Source organism: Typopeltis vanoorti, chromosome 13 (assembly GCF_054136105.1).
Source record: "Typopeltis vanoorti isolate ZY-2024b chromosome 13, IOZ_Tvanoo_1.0, whole genome shotgun sequence".
NCBI classification, from domain to species: Eukaryota; Metazoa; Arthropoda; class Arachnida; order Uropygi; family Thelyphonidae; genus Typopeltis; species Typopeltis vanoorti.
In genome coordinates this window covers 56,556,924-56,577,134 of record NC_143561.1, presented here as the reverse complement: position 1 = coordinate 56,577,134, position 20,211 = coordinate 56,556,924, and the positions used below count along the sequence as shown (strand labels likewise).

Sequence of the window (20,211 nt, the reverse complement as noted above, 5' to 3'; positions counted from 1 at the left end):
TATTTTTTGAATTGCAGGCGGAATTATCTTTCCTACTTTTAAATACACATTCAATTCAGTTTTGAGAAGGACACTCCACGCTCATGTAACAGAATGAAATCTGTGTGGAATTATCGACAAATTTATGATGTGATTATAAATATTCATTCATACATACATACATAACAACGCATAGGATAAAATTCAGAACAAAAGTTCTCGTATACCTTACAGTATTTACAAGAGTACATGCGGTATTCTAGTGTTTTGAAACACAAGAAGGAAAATCAGACATAATCTACTATACTCTCCCATCTTATTGGATCAAGTATGATTTACTCGTGAGTTTGTTTGATCGTGTCGACTTGTGTACAATGACCAAAAAAAAAAAAAAACCAATATTTATTTTGTAATCTGAATGTACCATGACGATACTAAAGTTAATTTATATTCTTATAAATTATATGAATTCTCACACACATATATCAATACATGAAGTATTATATATATATATATATATATACTTTTTTGCTGGTGTTTCGTTTTTATGTGAAAAAATATCAACATAAATGAAAAATCTGGATTTTAAAATATTTAAACGTTAATGAATGAAAACACAATTTTTAAGAAATGCCAATGAAGATTTATTATCGAAATAAAAAAAAATTCACATAAATGAATCATATGATGTGTAACTATGACAACACACACACACACACACACACTTGTGAATTGTGATCTATACAGTAGTCGGAACAGCGATATAAACACTGCTTTTGAGAGATAGGAAGATGACGCATGCGTACAGCTTTTCCCTTCTGCTCCCATCGAAGTTGGGGCTTTCTGCACATCTGGAGTACCTGATAAGGAGAGCCTTAGTTGGAGCCTGTCGTCCGTCTTCGACTGTCAGTTAGCTCGACTCATCAGCCTACAGGAAGAGACAAAAATAAACAATTTTGACGCAAAGTGCTTGATCAAGAGAGCTAAAAACATCCTTATCGGCCAATCTCTTCGTTTCATATGTTGCAAGGAAAATACTAACAGTAACAAGTAACAAGAGAGAGAGAGAGAGAGAGAGAGAGAGAGAGTAATTGAGGCTGATTACAATTGACACACAATAAATTATTGCATTTATCAAACTCATTTTATTGACTAACATGGTTACATAAGAGCTTATAATTTCCCATTGAGTAAGGCAAATAGAAATTTAAATGGAAGCTGTAAAAATTCATATAAATGGGCTAGTAAGAAGGTGATATTTTTGGGATTAGTTGTTGTCATACTGTTAATACTTGGACTGTTTGATTAAAATACAGGATTTCTAGGAAGTAATCACACCGCTGAAGTTGAAACAGAATTACTGACATTTTTATCTTCACCCTTAGCTACTTTATTGATTTTCCCCGCGTTTTCGCCTGCTATTTTTGTTCTTGTTCAGTTTCCAAAAAATCTTCTTTTTGTACTTACTCGAAAAACAAATTCATTCAAGTACGTTATTCGCGATTTCTGTATTAATATTTGCTAATAAAGCTCACAATTGCACCCATTTACAGTCTCATGAAGGAAAACGAAAATGACCATACATTTTGGACATTCCAGGAAGAAACTAAGAGAAATGAATTTTTTTAAAGGCTTATAAGAATGATTTGTCATTTATTCCAACCTTTCTGAATTAAATCGCATTTTATAAATAAATTTATTTGTTAATCATGATGGACTCAGCCATGAGAATCCACGAAATATAATTTTCTCTCTTATTTCTTAAATAAAAAATTGAGTGTCTTAAAAACTTTCTTTATAGATGCGTTTTATTCTAGACAGGTAAGGAAAATGAACAGAATCATTAAAATTAATTATTTTAATAATAATAATAAAACACAATAATACAATTCAACATAATTAAATGATTTCTAATAATTCGTCAGTTTTTTTGTCATACTATATGACTTAGCAGGTGGCGCTTCTCATCACTTCCTGATAACAATATGCACCTTTCATTTCTTGGTGTTCAAGTGAACAGGCTTAATTTTTCACGGTGGTTAATTTTTTATACCGTTTAAATATTCTTCGGAATTGATGGCAGCAAGATGATCAGACATCTGTCATTGATGTGCTTTCTCTAACTATTTGTATATTTAAAAATTACAGAAAGATATTTTGAGTCTGGAGACACTACAATAATATTGGATTTTGGCCTGTGCGTTACGCTTGTGATCAGGAACAAAGCAAGAAAAAAAAGTTTCGAATTTCTCATGTTTTCTATTTTATCTGAAACCACTGCACGGGAAAAGTTAATCGTCACAAGTCGAAAGTCCAATGTTATTATAGTAATCAGATCAGATCTACACTAATAATTTTATTTTTAGAAGAAAGAGTATTTTCACCAGAATTATAAACGTACTCCAAGCTTGAAGAGAATGCCATAACTAAATTGAATAATAAAATCAGGTTCACAAGATATAATTTTTCCTTTCAATAAAGTAAATCCTTAAATAGGCAACAAAATGGTGTATAGAAAATTTTTGTAATTTTACTGAAATATTAGAAATTATTAAAATAATCTGATTAAAATCAATCTATAATTTTATAAATAAATAAATATATATATCAAGTCCTTTACTGTTGTTATTTTTATTTACTCCAGCAAATGTTTTCGCATACACTATGAAGTGTAATTACAAAATTTCCTATCTTATAACATTTCTATATAGCTGAGATTTATTTAATGACATTATTACTATATGATTCTTGTAGATAATATTGCCAATTCATTGATATGAGTATTAAGAAAATGAATATGAATTTTTCTAAAATGACAGTGTTAACTGAAAATAACCATTGATGTGTGAAGTTTGTTATTATCATATTTGTGTTTTTTCTTGTTTTATATATTTCCTTTTCTGTGAGTGAGTAAGAAGATTGTTTATATCACAGTATTTTTATCGTTACTGTGATTCGGGACAAAAATCAAGCTTGTGTTTGCACAGTTCAATAATGTGGACATTTAAAACAATAACTAGTGAAATTTCTACAGCGATGGTCGACTTTCAAGTGTTTGTGGATATATAATTAACATCGGAAGACCTTTAGTGTGACTTTTTTGTGTTCGTTTGTGTACTAGAAGATATCGGAAGACATTATTGTCATCAAAAGTGATTTTTTTTTTACCTTCATTACTATTTTTAACTGTTTATTGAATCTCGTCGAAATATACCAACATCGAAAGACGCGAAGTGTAATATTACTTCTGGATTACGCCTTTTACTGCCAAACCAGCAATCGAAATGATTGAGTCTTCGACCGGCAGACGCTCAGCTAAAAGAGACATCACAATCCACCACCTACGGACTGCTAAACGCGAAGGACTGTGACCTTTCTGTTTGTTTCTCTTACGCTAGACTTTGTCGGAGAAGATCAACGAACATGACCTCGGTTAAAAAAAAAATAATAATAACTAAAACTTTTGCATGAACTTTATGCTGTGGTGCCACTTCATTAACATAGAACAGCCATTCTATGTGACGAAGTATTAACATCAGGAGTAACATCGTACGAATCTGGCAAGAAATCAAGTATGTGCTTTGATATATTTGTTCATACGTGTAAAAATAATTTTAAAAATTATAATTTTATCCGTTAGAAGAAACTATGTTGATAAATAATTGTGGTATGCTCCTTTTATATTCGCTGCATAAATCAGTGTTTTATTTTGTTTTGTTTTTTATGCTAAACGAGTTGTTTTCTATACGTTTTCATTTATGTATGCTACTGATACGATACTTAATATCAGACTTATTTGTATTATTATTTATAAACTTTGACTCATTAAGAACAATATTCCGTTTTGCAAACGGATACTCGTCTTAAGAATTCCATAATATTGTGATTTAGAATGTAATTTTATCAAAATTTCACGTTCTGTCTAATCTTTTTCTTTAAATTGTTTTTTTTTTTTTTTTTTTTTTTTGCATTGAGATATAATGTCTCGTCCCTATTTCGTTGCGCACACCTGTAACATCCGTTCTGTTTTCTATTTTTACGCTTCTTCGTTTGTTTTGTTTTTATTTTCTTTCTTTCTTTCTTTCTTACAATCTAATGTAATAGATGCAAAAATAATGCGCGTCGCGCCATTTTTGATCACATATTTTCACTGTATCAGTATCTTGAAAAATATGCATGATATATAATGTGATAACTTTAATATTTATTTTATATTTTATTGAAAATTTAATTTTTTTTAGATTTTTCTTTCTTTTTCTCATATATAGAAAAACACCAGTTTCTATAATTGATACATAAAATATGAATGAGATTTGCCGTGGAAACTAATAATATTTTCTGTTTTAGACTTAGATTTTAAAAAAAAAATTCTGTAAAGAATACATTGTTGAACTGCTAAAGAATTTCACAAAATTTTCTTCTGTATGATTAGTTTTGTATGTTCAATAACCAATTTATCAGAGTAAATAAGATTAATCGAGTTGTAATTGTGTATAAAAATAAAATAATACAATATTTTCATAAAATATTTATTTCTTTTAGCAACGTTTTATAATATTATTTGCTTAATAAAAAAGATAAAACGTTATAACATTACAGGAAATAATTACGAAAATATTCAAAGGGAAAAAAATTATTTTCATGTTTTCCTATAATTTGACTTTTATCTTTTACGTTTTTTGATTCGTGTAGAAACATATAAGATTATATTTAAGTATAATTCAATCTTAGAATTCATTGTTATCACTCTTATTGAAAATAATGAAAAAAATTATACTAATCGTATCGAACAATTCATTTAAAGTAGAACAAGACATATTCTAACATGATTGGCCTAATTATAATTATATCTATCACTTAAAATTGAGTACTAATGGCATGAAAAGTATATATAAACACACCATATATTCTTCAATAATATTCACTTCCTAAAACGCATTGTTTATTGTCTGTTACTGTGATTTTAGTATGCGGAGAATTCCGAGTGGGTCCCAACTATAAAATTAAATTAAATATATTAATGTTATAAATATTCTGATTTATTTAGTGATTAGTATTTATATGGGATGAAAATATTGCAGAAAACACAAGTGGTTAAACAAAATGTCTTTAAAAACCATTGAATGTTCAGTTTAAGATAAGCAGGTCTTTAAAAACTTAGCTGAATTTTAATATATAAACATATAAGAAATCTTACGGAAAGACATAGGAATCTATATACGAGCAAAGTTCACAACTCGTAACTAACGCACTTTTTTTTTGGAAAGAAAGGAATATAGTGATGTAATACTATTTAGTGTGCAGCTTTGTAAATGTATTTCTTTATGTGAATAATAAAATTTTTTTTGCTTTCTTAAAATAATTTTTCAGTGTCATGTTATTTCAGCTCTTTTCGTTTGCTTATTGTCATTTATTAATCTTTCAATCTAGATTATAGTTTCAACAGCGACACCAAGGAATTTTCCTCTTTTTTCCCCTTGTCTATTTACATTTTTCATAAAGCAGTCAAATCATTGGTTGGGAATTACAATTATGTGCGCGAATTGTGACTTGTAATTGTGATCATAAAAATTTGCGATTCACAATTAGTTTATTTAAAAAAAATAAAAAAAAACACGAATATTTTACAGTATCTTACATATTTTAAAATATTCTCTCTGTGAAATACAGAGCTATTACTACTGTTATAGGTGATATTTAGAGAACGAATGGATTGATATTACATTAATATCTGGCTTAATGTTGCTGGATGCATTGATCATGTGTTGGAATAATGCTTATCACTGAAATAATTTGTATTAGGAGGCTCCATGACAAATATAACTTGAAAATTTTCAAGAATTTTATGAACACTAGATGCGTAGATTTTTAAAGTTCCAAAGGTTAGGTTGGCATATACGTTTTCAATGTACACTACTAGTAAATATTTCTAATCATGAAGGTGACTTTATTTATCTCATTACGTTTACTGAATGTTTTTTTTTTTTTTTTAAATATCATTCTCTCACAAGAGAGGCTACAAGACTTATAGCAAACAAATATCGTGTGTGCGCTAAGTTTATAATTACATATTATTATTTTTGCATTTAAAGCTCATATTAAAAGCTATGAAGTTAAAATACTGTAACTCATTCATATACATTAGATTATCTTATTTTGTCTTTTGTTAGAAAAACAAAAGACAAAATAAGATAATCTACGCCAAGGACTAAGCAACGATATATACAGCAAGGATCTAACGAATAGTCTTTCATTCGTTAGATCAAACAAAGACATCCACATAAAATTTGAAGGGCTCTTAGATTACATAACATTTTGAATATTGCTAATGAATTTAAATACGTTCGACAAGAACATTTTTGTTTCACCAAATTTCTGTCTGTTTCCTGCTCGTTAGACATAGGAACGCTATAATATCGTCTGAATAAAACAGGATGAGATGATCTTGTCAAGATAAATAATTGCGTAAACGAATAAATTAAACATAAATTATTATATATGGAACAACTGCCCTGTCTTTTGTAAAGCAAACGAATAACAGAAAGTGCTAATGAAGCAAGTCACAGTTTTCATTAATAGACAGAAATCTTAATTTAGAGGATTGTCATCTTTACATACCTTTCAATGATCGTAGAACTATGTACGTAACGATGAAACGAATTTACAGCAAAAATATGCAATATTTCCTACAAATTCCGGAAAAAAATGTTTCAGTAGTGTAATCAAAGAGAACTGAGTATTAGCAGGCATGAAATTAGTCCAATTTTTATTAAATTTTCTAAAGTAATAGTACATATATATAAATTTAAATCACACTTTTGTCATGAAATTCGTTTAAATTAAAAAAAAAAGCATCGTTTTTCTAAACATAACATTTAAGAGAATTTGAACAGTTATTGTGGAATGAAACTAAACTAGTATTCAAAATATAACAAGAAACTGCACTGATCCTGAAGTATTTTCATTTTTAATATTTTAGTTTACTTACAAACTTCTATTGCGTGTATAGAAATGGAAAGGTCACTGTTAGAATATATATACATATACTGTCCCTAAAATACTTTTCGGATAGCAGTCACGGATCAATGTGTTTAGTGGTAGATGAAGACCGAACACTCAGCTCATAATGTCTGATTTAATAGCAATGCGTTTAAGGAATATGATATACATATTCTTAAAATTTAACAATTTTAATACTCAACCACTTAGAACGCGAGGATATGTCCTCAGAATATATTCACATTTCTAAATCAGTATAATTCAATCGAAAATCTCTGAATATGGCATTCGCTATTGACAATGCCCTTGGGTTGCAAAATCTGGGTTCGAATCCCATCTAGAATGCGACTTTATGAGGATGGAAGGATTTTTCATCCTAAGAACGATTTGTCAAATCCATTCTTCTGACCATTTAAATTACTTTTAATGACCAAGTTAATAATTTGCAATTTCACAAATGATTACATATCATCCGGAGTTAATAACTACAATTACTTATTATAATCCAACAGCACCCCCCCCCGCAAAAAAAAATGCTGCTATAAAAAGTTCTTTTAGTGCATTCAGTGGATCAGGTATTCAAATTCCAATTTATTAGTGCATTAAAGTTTTAATTGTCTGTAAATTAAGGTTTTAATTTTAATACTTCAAGCGCAACTCAGTGACTGTGCAGTTGCCTTTTATAAGCTATCGGAATCATTAGAATTTGGTAGTGAAATGCGTAATATGAGTTAATGGGAAAATGTTAGATTTCTGCCTTTTCGAAAGCCAATCCCACAAGAAAATGGGGACCGATCAATAACAATTCGGTGTCTGGACGTTTCGTGGCTGTTGAGCGATCAATAACAGTTACTATCATTACCTAAAGAACCACGTGATTGTAAACCACCCGGCCTTGGGTAATGGGCTATTCGCAACTAATGAATATGTATTTTCTAGTAGAAATGACCATACGGTTACCAGATTCTGTTAACAGATGCAGCTTACACGATGCCATAATAGAGAGGCTTAAAGCCACAAAGCTGACCTATAGACAAGCTGTATAAAAGTGTCTGTTCTCAGCTGAAAGGGTGCCACACCAACCAATAATGCCCAACGTCTGTCGGTAATGTATCTGTGAGAACCTCGGCCAGAGTCATAACTGCTGCCATAAAAGTCAAGTGTAACAATCTAACAGGTCGGAACACACTTTAATACGACACAAATGTCACGGAAAAATAGCTCTGTTCCCTCCGGCACCCTCTTACTGTCCACCCATGACGTGATTGGTGTATTTAAATCAGGTTCCAATGTGCGTGTGTGCGCACACAGTGGGAATGGGCACACCTCCTCCTGTCAAGGGATACTTCTTAGAGGAAGTTAACATCATACTTTTAACAGTGGAGCCTGTCGCTTGCTCCTTCCAAAAATAGAACCAAAATAAGAAAGAAAGAAAGAGAGAAAGAAATAACATCAAAGTCTCTGAGAAATAACAAAAATAGGAAATTGGACTTTCAACGAAATGATATATCATTCATAAAATGTTTTGAATCTTCATTGACATTAAAATTATGTTAATCATCTGTATAATACGAGAGTGCGTTCTTAATATAAATCGTTACACATAATCCATGTCATGAAGAACTTAACAAACTTAAGGTTTATTGAAAATAAGCAGCTCTTGGGACTATGTTACTGCAAAGAAATGTTCTTACGAATACATTCTAACATTAAAGATATTTAGTGCAAACACTTCGCAATTTTTTTTTCAAATTTAAAGGTCTACAAGAAAGTTTTAAAACATATTCCTACAAAAAACCTTTTTAAAATAAATACAGTAATTTAAAATGGACAAATAATTCGGATGGCATTAAGTTTTGAAAAAAGTAAAAATACAATGCATTGTAATAGAAATAAATGGTATACGGTCTCTCATATAAATATGAGAAACTCAGTAAAGTTTATTTTTCATATATGTATGGATTCCATAAATAAATAAATAGATAATTCATCTAAAAATAATTGAATTCTTGAATTTGATAAATAAATGTATGACATAAATGATATCATTTGTATAATAATAAAATTCCTGCAGAACGTACAATTAAAATATTGTAAATAAGAAAAATTGTGCACTAAAAACTGCTGATTGTGATTGAAAATTAAATCCTTCATTTCCAGTGAAACTGAATCAACCCGTTTAATGGACAAACAAGTGCGATTATACGTTATTAGAATAAATGATGAAATATGTAGTTTGATTTTCGAATTTTTAAAGAATGTGACAGTAAAAATGGTATTAAATAAAAATATTTCACGAATTCACCTTACAATATATATTATATACTACTGCAGCGTGTGAAAATACCCATTGAAAAGACATTACAGGTAGAACCATTGGTTCTACTAATCCGGGAAACTTTGAAGTGATAGTAGTGGTCAGACTTTGGCCTCCAGTATTAAGTATAATTGCCTCTAAATTGCACGTTTTCTAAAATCGATGTGTGGGAGCGAATCTTCATATCGGAATTTTATTTCTTTGTTAAAAAGCGTCAGGTATCATTGACCAGATATCGTGACATAACACCTCACAAAACTATTTCATTTCAGCCAATCAACGCATGGAGTACAATAACATCTTCTCGATACCAATTTTATTTTTACTGATTTGTATATTTGAATGGTGTATTATTTAAAATACGTGTTTATCAAAAGAATAGAAAATAAATAATAATAGAAGCAGATTTTTTTAAAAATAAATTAAATTAAATTAATTTTTTATAAGCAAAAAGCAGATTGTCGTCATGAAATACAAACTATCTTTTATTTCAATGCTCTAATTTTCGGTGTTTATATATTCAATATAAACACCGCAAATTTGGATTGACACTAATATATAAAATCATCGAAATAACTAATATTAGTTATTTGCTATATTTACATTTGTTGCATTTACAAGTGTGTGACGTTCCCAATTTCACTGAAAATCTCGAACAGGTGAAGGAATAATTAAGTTAATGTTATTTAATGGCGTCCTGTGGCCAATGCCGACCACATTTGCTGACAAAAATAAAAAGAAAAGGACGGACGATGTTGCTGAAGAATATGGACTAGTTGCTTATAAAAAAATAAAATAAACGAATAAAATATTCCACTTTAGGAATATTTACTTACGAACTTAAGTTTCAAAAGTTCCATAAAAAAGGAATTTTTTTTTTTTTTATAAAAAAAAGATTATAATTTCTAATTATAAAAAAGGATGCCTATATGAACTTTCAAATAGTGCAATACCTAGATAGCTCGTGGCAAAGGCGGAGCATGCTCATTTAAACATTGAATCCTAGCAAGTAATGCATGGGACGTTATCCGTTTCAGATCCTTCGTTTCTTAACAAATTGCAGTTGTTTAAGAAATATTATTTCATTTGTTCTTAGCTAAATATTTAATATTTGCCAAGCTAATTATATTTTTAAGAGTTATTGACTTTCTATTAGGGATTACTGTTAAAATATGGATCTGTCCGAATTTGCGTAGGGTTGATTTCACATTGGTTCATATAATTTGAGAGAATCGAACGAAGAACCTAGTAAATTTCTTTTTTATGGATCACGTTAGTATTTCCAGCTGAAATTCCAAATGCATCCAACATTGCTGAAAGTCAATGAGATCATAATACCAGTGGAAAGTCACAACAAAAAATACAATTAACATTTCTCGCTTCTAAATGAAATATTTTTCGGGTGGAAACCGCCAATCCCTTCTGAACAATGCCACTTGAACAAACAGAATCAGATACGAGGCAGTTGGTGCCTTTCCAAATCCCAATTCTATGAAAATGTTTGTGAAGGTAGCCCAGCGATTCGAAAGACAGTTTTCATAAGCAAGAGGTGATCCAACACGTGGTTTCTATAGTAACCCACGTGGTAAGAGGCCAGAGCGATGGAGTCCGTCCAACCCCATGCCTGAGAGAGGAGAGAAGTGGCCCGTAAATCGTGGCCGAGACTTTTACGGCCGTTTTGTGCTGCTCTCCTACCGTTTTATTATAACACCATGAATGCTCCTGTTCGTATTAAATAAATCACCTCTAAGCGGCCTCTACACCGTGGCAACGTCTTCTTTAAGCTGATAGCGTTTAAAAACCTGAAAATCGTTCAGCGGAAGAATGTTGGCGTCTGTTGCTGATACTAAGTTACTGGAGAGGAAAGTTGTTCTTGGCCCTGTGAGACCCTTGCACTCGACCGTCGTGGCTGGACACCGTCAATAGAAGGTCACCTTTCCCAGACCACTGGGAACTTTGAGCACTCACACTCGTCTGTGTAAAGAACCACATCATAGTTTATGTGGAGCAAATGTGCCAAATGGCCCGCTACCTACTAAATGACATAAAAAACATCGCCACCCTTCTCTCTCTGTGTGTGTGTGTGTGTGTGTGTGTGTGTGTGTGTGTGTGTGTGTGTGTGTGTGTGTGTGTGTGTGTGTGTGTGTGTGTGTGTGTGTGTGTGTGTGTGTGTGTGTGTGTGTCGCATTTTTTTTCAACTTGCGCACCTCTTAACATCATTCATCTTTCCTTGACTTTCCAGTCGTCTGGGAAATTATGCTTAATAATGGATTCTTACGTTACTTAATTTTTAATGTAAAGATCCAATAACCATTACAACGTATTTCGGGATTACAAAATACATTCTCTAAGCAACGTATTATTAGATCATAGGAAGCACTAGTTATAGTGGATAGCACTCACTTACAGCACACTGGGGTATTAGTAAATAGTATAACTTATACTTGAAATGAAAACTTATAAACTTACGCAGCCATTACTGTTACTAAAATTCGTAAAGGTCACATATTTAACAAATATGAATGTAAGGTATCCTTCACATATAAATATAGATAGCATAGACGTTTCCTTGTTCCTAAAATCCCTTCATAAGAATAATAAAATGAGCTTGTATTGTATGTGGACATACAGGATTAACAAGTATATCAACACACACAAAAAAAATTACGACTCCTTTTAAAAATGATTATCTACAATTGAATTATCAAAGTGCTTGCTTAGTGTGTCATTGAAAGATTCACGGAAGAAACAATGAATCCTTGTGATACCATCATACATATTCGAAAGTTCAGAAGAGATTAACAAGACATGGAAATTCCAAACTCCAATCCTTATAAGGACTGGCTTAAAGGGGCGAGGCAAGAATGCTTTTCATCTTCCCCGTTATATGTAGAGGACAGTGTAGGGATAAGGTGTTATTGAGCTATTAAAGCTCTGATCATGGCAAGAGGATAACAGCAATAGCCGACCCTCAGTTAAAACTTCATTGGCTACAGCATTGCCATCCATTACCCTCCAAGTGTATTAATCACCGCATCTCACGGTATTCTACTTTAACTCCCTCCCCAAACTCCAAGCGAGCTTTTTAAGTTATTATTTAATTATGATTAAAATAGTTTAATTGTTTATTGTTGCGAAAACATTTTTACATCATAAAAATTTAAGAATCTTCAAAATAATGAATTAGACAAAAAAAATTCCATCCTTTACCCACCAAGGGTATTAATCACCGCATCTCACGGTCGATTCTACTTTAACTCTCTCCCAAACTCCATATCCTTATATAGTCCTTATATAAGAACTGGCTTCAAGGGGCGAAGCAAGAATGCTTTTCATCTTCCCCGTTATCTGTAGAGGACAGTGCAGGTATAAGGTTTTAGTGAGCTATTAAAGCTCTGATCATGGCAGGAGGGTAAAGGCAATAGCCGAGCGTCAGTTAGAACTTCATTGGCTACAGCATTGCCATCCATTACCCTCCAAGGGAATGAATTATCCATTACCCTCCAAGGGATTGAATGAATCAATCACCGCATCTCACGGTCGATTGATTCTACATCCTGATCACACTCCTCTCAAACTCCAAGCGAGCTTTTTAAGTTATTATTTAATTATGATTAAAATAGTTTAATGGTTTATTGTTGCAAAAACATTTTTACATCATAAAAATTTAAGAATCTTCAAAATAATAAATTAGACAAAAAAAATTAAATAATACTTTATTATTTTAGAATTTTATTTTGGATATTTTAATTTTATAATTACCACTTCATATTTAGGTATTAATATCAGTTTGACTTTTCAGGATCTGTTGACAGAAACCGCAGTAGCGATGAAAGCATTGTTATGAAATACTATACAATAATAACCCGTCAACATAAAACTAAATAAAATTAGTTCTTTAATATCTGTTATTTCTATTTAAATAATACATATTTTCGAAGTGTAATATCCAGTCTTTTTCTCAGTGGTTCCTTTCGTCATTTGAAGAAACAAAATTAATTTTTTTCAAATAAAGATCTCTTGGTGGAGATTCACCTCGAAACAAAAAAAGGGGAGGAAACGATATAACTTCAAAATATTTGTAATTTGATCTTAACGTTTTAATAATCAATGGATTAATAGTTAATAATGTTATTAATAAATAATTATTGATGGTTATTATAAGTTAAATTAGCAATCGGTTTTTTTTTTTTATGTGAAGAAGACTGCTTCTTTCCAAAATCGAATTTGATATACATGGAGTCGATCTCCTGAAAATCCTAGGACTTGTTCTCTTTCAGAAAACTTGAAGATCATTTTTCTTTGCTCCATGAGTAAAGATATTATTTCTTCTGTACTAGGTTATTGAGGATATTACGAATATATGAAAATTACGATGACTGCGCACTACCATCTTTCAACTAAAGAACGAAATTCAGTCAGTATGGAATACTTCTGATTGTCTTTATATCTATCCATATAGCGGCAATTCGCAATTTTTGTCTGTATTTTTAAAAAAATTTAAATTTTTAGTCTGTATTTCTATTGATAGTTTCCGACTCCATTTAGTAATTTTTATATGTATTATATTTAAACCTTCTGCAGATATCAATAGATCAAATGATGAAAGATATGAACTCCCATTATATCTCACAAAAACGATGGTGTCCTCTAAAGACATTTTTTTTTCACTTTACAGAAAAAAAAACTCATTTATTCATGATATCCCTTACACATAAATGGATAATTACCCCTCTCCCCATAGAGATCCCAAAATATGAATAGATATTTCAGTAATTGAGTACCGTTAGATAAAATTTTATTAATGATATATGTCTGGACAAGTTTCAGGTCACAAAGGAGTTAGTTTCAAGATTAATAATAATTAAATATCATCTCGATTCCTTCTCAGACTTCGAACCACAATTGGCAGCTGATATAGCAAGCAATGGCTTATATTTTAGTTGCTCATAGATTCAGTGCGTGACGAAGAGTATACCAGACCCTTACATATTTCTCTGTAGACAAGCTCATCCAACTGTAACGGAAGATTGTCCGGGATCGTATACCAACACCGTTGCACGGTGATACGAACACCATGTAAAGGAGAGAGAAAGAGTCATGTGTCCCATTCAGTTATCTCAATATATGATCACAAGCGCTGAGATGTATCAGGCTGATGTATCGTCAATGCAAAATGAAAGATAAACTACTAACACGTCTCCTTTTACTCTGCTCACGCACAGTTCCTCCCCACGTATCGCATAGCACCCCTTATTAAAATCCAGTCACGTTTGAAGTGATTGAATACGGCGGACTTATACACACACACAAGTTGAAGTGTTTCTACACTTTAAATCTCTGGATCGACGTTGTATGTGTGTTATTACACACACACAATACTACGCAGAGAGAAAGAGTACATAGAGCAGCAAGTAAAAGTGAAAGAAGAGGCAAAAAAAAAATTCTACTGAAAATCTGTTTCCGCCCCATGGTCCGGCGCCGCCTCCGTTGGGTGAGCGGGAGAGCAGACGACAGAGATTGGTGTGTCTCATGACAGCCATTGGCTCCGAAGACCATCCTACTGCTGTGTGCAGTCTCCGCTAGCAGCCTCAAGGGTAAATATTACCTTCTATTTCTCTTCAAGTTTCTACTTATAACATTTGTTTTATTTGTTTCCTGATAGCTGTGCTATAGAATTTCTGTCTAAACACCACCTCGTAAACCGTAATAATAACTGCATTGATTAAGTGTGAGAAACAATCCAGACCCTAATAATCCATCTTTTTTTTTTCTCTCTTTTTTTAAAAAAATAGATTAAAACAACATAGCAAACAGTGACATGTAGTTTTATAATAGCAAAAGAAAAAAATGGTTAGTATTCGTTCATTGACGAATAACTAACTCACATTTGGCCCAATCTAGGTAAACGTAATGGCTAAATCTCGCTGCATAATAGCGGGGGGATGGATTCTGGGGAAATTGACGTTTTCTGGGAGGTCTCTTTAGAGCACTGCGCCGCTCACTGGCTGATTTAGTGAGCCTTAAAGACGCTTCAGGTCATTCAGGGGTCATTTGACCAATCCTTGCAGCAAGAGAATTACGAGTGAAGCGCTCCTAAGGCACACCGTCTCAATCAGGTAAGTTGTTCAGTTTATATCCTTAAATTTTCTTTATAGTGTCGTTAAGGTGGCCCAGAATTGCTTCATAAAATCAACAACGCGGTGCCTGTGGCTGGGCTGAATTATTACCCAACTACCTTTTCAGATCACTTTAAAGGGCTCATATTCCTGTCGTTCGCATTCTTTCCATTCATAACAAGCCCTAACTTTGATGGGTTACTACTATTCGAGAGAAGATATAGTCGCTGCTATGTGCCATCGTATGATGAACTGGTATGGCTGTTTTGCTAGCTGCGCCGAACGTTTTCTCAAAAGACATCGAGGATGACAAGTAATGCGACAACAGAACATCTCACACTTTATTTTTCCGGTGAAAGATCGAAACCCTCTTAACACGTCTAAAACAAACAAACAAACACAAAAGAAAATCCGGGTAGCTTTAACTGCTTTTGATGTAAAATTATTAGGTACACAGAAATGATCACATTTGTTTTCGTATCAGGTGATTTATAACAATTATTAACGTAATGCAGTGAGGATAGCAATTTTCGATAGGTACCGCGAAGTATTTTTGAGTGAAGAATGTATTATAAATGTTTGGAATATATTTGAATTCTTCTTCTTACAGAAATTCCAACCCACATACATTGTGTTTGGCTCTATTGTTCTAAAAATTACGATACGGATTGAATTAATAAATAATCTATAAATTTTATAAACAAAAATTTGACAATTATAATATAAAATAATATTTTTGTTTTTAAACTTTGTAGTTTTGTATTTCTGAATAATTATATATAGTTTATTATATACACCTACTTTAAAATAATTTTTCATCATTTGATTTAAAAAAAAAAAAACGTATTGTTGTGTGTTTATATATATATATATATGTTTATGTGTTGAAACATATTTATATCGAGTCTTTTTTGTAAAATGTGGGCGCAAAAAATGTTTTTTCAGCTGTTACAGGAACATGCTATGAACTTCAAATTAACTGCTAAAGAAAATAGCATATATCATAGTAAGATATTTAATGAATTATAGATGTTCTCTTTTGTTATATGAGGAATTTTTATTTTTTTTTCAAAAAACCTTATCTTTGTGCACTTATAGTTTATTGTTTTAGTATTTAATTAACATCTATCAGAGAAGCAGTAATTATTTATCATTATGTGTTATATTTAGAACGATTTAAGGCTAGGATGCAAACTACGGCAGATTAATTTGCATACCTAAATACATCTTTCAATTGTATCAAAGTTTTATTCAAGTACAAGATGCATTGGTATACCAAAATATGTTGTGCAATTCATTTAATAATACACGAATTTGTAGCGTCTTTTTTAAAAAATCATTTTAAATGTCTCTTTGTTAAAATTGAACTACTATTTTGTTTCTCAGAAGTCTTCAGATATTGCCATAATTGAATTCTTTTGTTGGGCTGTAATACATTTTAAACGAATAACTGTTCTATGGATGTTATACTCAAATAATTCGCATTGTTATAACGATATTACGATTTTATGTTTCGATAAGTCGATTTATTTGCTTAATAGGAAAAGTAGCATTTGTGGAAGCGCTCATCACCTGTTTTTTCATGAATAGTAGTAACATTCGAGACTCGTATCTATTTTATCTTTGTGAAGTGACACAAGAACAATGAATCTATTTCATTGTCTGTCATTAGAACAACGTAAAGATTGCTCAATCAAACGCAAAGTATTATAAATGATTGGCATATAAGTCACAAAGCAAGAACCATATTTCTTTTAGAAGTCATGAAGCAGAAAAAATTGACTGTTATTCTTTGGGATAATGTGGGAGAAATAATGATATCAAGGCAAAAAATTAACAGACATGTAGCAAAACTGAGTTCTAAATGAAAAAAAGAAAAAGAAAAAAGAAAACCTTAAATGGTATAATTCTAAATAAACAAGGTAGATTTGTATACTTACAAAAATAAAAGAAAGAAAGAGATAAATAGAATTATTTATTTTATATACCTAACGTGTTGAGATGAATAAACTAGTGTGTATAAGTAAACAGTAGTATGTATACGTCAGAAATAGTCACCACAAAAAAAAAGAAAAAAGAAAGAAACGTAAGATGCTTGATAAAACAACACACAAATGCAGAGGGGAAAAAAACGAAAACCTTATTGCAACTAGAATGCATGTGCTTTGTGAGTTTTTTTTTTATTGTTAGTTATAGAGGCATTAGGGATCCTGTGAAACGACATTTTAGGAGGACACTCTACACCAAACTACAAACAATGTAAGCGACCTGCAGTTGTCTCCATGATAAGTGTGACGAGGTCGGAGCCCAAAAGTACATCGTATCTGGCGACACAACAGCGCAACGGCTCTTTCACCGTGTCATCGAGTCCGAAGTGTTCTACAAACAGAGCTTCTGCTACATTAGCGGCTGCTTCGTCTGTGACTCACAGGGGATAGGAAAACGTTCGTTGGCCTGCCTCGCAGAACACACAAAACACGTTATTAACCCTGATTCGTTTCATCTGTTAAAGCGATTTATTTGCCTTCAGAAATTCCTCACAGGATGAATGCCACACTTTGTCGCACTGCATTAACTAGGAAATATGAAAATGTGTTTTCTTCAAGAGGGCCCCTTTAATAAGATAAGAAGTTAGGTAACCATAAAAAGAGAAAAAAAAAACGTCTATTTAAAAATTCGTTATTTTTTTCCCCATGCAAATTTACAAGCCACACTAATCGGATTAAAACCAACACTAGAACCGATGTAGAAATGTCTGAATTTTCATAACTATTATATAATATTTATCTGATGGTGTGCTAGTAGATTTCAGGTTTTATTCGGATATTTAATCATAATGATATTATATATCAATAAAAAAATTAAAATCTATTAAAAGTCATGTATATATTTTATGCAAATCTTATTTACTTTTGAATAATACCAAATATATTGGGAATATGAGACATTCTATCTACATAAAAAATAACATTTCATATTTAATTATGAAATGTCGAGATATTTAATATCGGCATTTGCAAACTTTATTTTTGCCGTCTGTTACATATACTTGAAGCCTGCTAGAAGGGGGGGAGGGGGGACAGAGAGAGAGAAAGAGGGAAGTGCGGAATGTTAGGGTGAGGGGGGGAAGAGATTAGGTTTAAAACGCAACACTATTCGTTAAAGACTTCGAAGGGGCGGGCTTTACAAAACCGGTTTCTCAGAGGCGTTATAATAGGTAGCTTTTAATACCGGTTGAACAAAAGTGTCTTAAATTATAGGGTTCTAGGTGATGACTTTATCTTTCAAAATTGCATGGACTAGTGCTTGCAGATGCTAATCATAGCTGCGAGTCTAGTAACTTAATCTTAGAAACGGCCTTGCAGTCTTTCTTATTCTAGAATCTCCCCCTCCCCTCTTTCTTTTGTCATTTTCGTGTCTACCGCTTTATAAATGTTCTATTAAATATTATCATTAAACGATCACATCGTTTTCCTAATAATGCTTGCAGATTTTATATAAAGGTAAAGGCTAAAACTATATTAAATTATTGCTAATGTTTGGAAGTATGTAAAAGGTCAGTAATCAGCAGACATTTGGATTTCCCACACTCCTCTTACACGTATTCCTCCTATTACAAAGAAACACGTAAAATTGATTGCAGTTATATTAATAGGGTGTTTTAAAGTTAAGTGAATGTTTTTACCACTTTGTTTGTATATATAAAAGAAATTCTTGATTTGTTTTTCAATTTGTGGCTGAAATGAAAAAATCTGAAAGATATCACTATACCAAGGGCATTTTGATCGATGTTACTTTATTATTCCAAAATTAAACAACTGTAAATCTATAGAACATTTAGAGCAATAAAAATTTACAGGTTAAAATCATTTAGTGGTCTTAAATTTAATAAATAATTTTTTTAAATCTAGGTAGTGGTCTTACCTAGATATTAGTCAAACCATACTAGAAAGGTGTGACTAATATCTACTTGAAAAATAGTTTCTATATATCGTGTTGGTTGTTACAAATTCTCTAGTTGCCATTACTTTTACGATCATTCATAAAGTAAAGAAGTGCAGGCCTATTAGAACATTTAGTATCGTTAATAGTTTGCTTAAAATTCGCAGTGCACTTTGTTTTCTGCATATATCAAGTACTTTTGTCGAGATCTTTCATTGGTTTTGATTATCGAAATATGCAAGTATACTAGTTTAGTCTCACAATTTCTCTCTTTCTATATATATATATATATATATATATATATATATATATTCAGGTTTCTTTGCTTCAAGAAAACAGGCAAATGATTCGTGAAGCACCTATTTACAAATATAATATGGACATAATGCATTCTCTGAGATCTTAATATTAGGTTCTGCGAAAAGCTGAGAAAAGAACAAGCATTTCGTTCTCAATATTTCTTCTGCGTTTCGAAATATAGTTGAAAAGAACTTTGGATGATTTCCATTTACAGTACTTTATTTACGTTAAATTGAAGTTCACATGTTTATGGTTCATGCACAAATGTTTTATACGACTTAAAAGGTCGTATCATCTATTGGTCTTGAAGCACTTGTTTTGAGAGTTGATGTTAAAAAAAAATAATAGAGAGAAGGAGTTTATGTCTCCGAAAAGTATTTTTTTTATCTGTACTTTTAATTATTAAAGCTAAAGTGATATAATGCATTGTTTAAACCCGTCAAGGAACAATCAAAATACGATATTTGGAGATAAACAAATCTCTAAACACCATTCGCTGAAATAAAAATCCAACAAAAACGAAGACTTCGTAAAATTAATCTAATAAAGTATTCG

The 20,211-nt window shown here is 31.6% G+C and overlaps 1 long non-coding RNA gene across 3 annotated transcripts in view; it reads right to left on the bottom strand.

The window, feature by feature from the left end:
• Window positions 1-696: 696 nt before the first annotated feature.
• Window positions 697-20,211, bottom strand: part of LOC150100173 (uncharacterized) — a 60,774-nt gene continuing 41,259 nt past the window's right edge. For 2 of the 3 annotated variants that reach the window (XR_016549281.1, XR_016549282.1), the window contains 2 exons: window positions 6,598-6,665; window positions 697-907 (listed from right to left, as the gene is read on the bottom strand). This is a non-coding gene — a long non-coding RNA (uncharacterized LOC150100173). The remainder of the gene's footprint in view (window positions 908-6,597; window positions 6,666-20,211) is intronic. The other variant, XR_016549283.1, reaches the window with a different exon arrangement.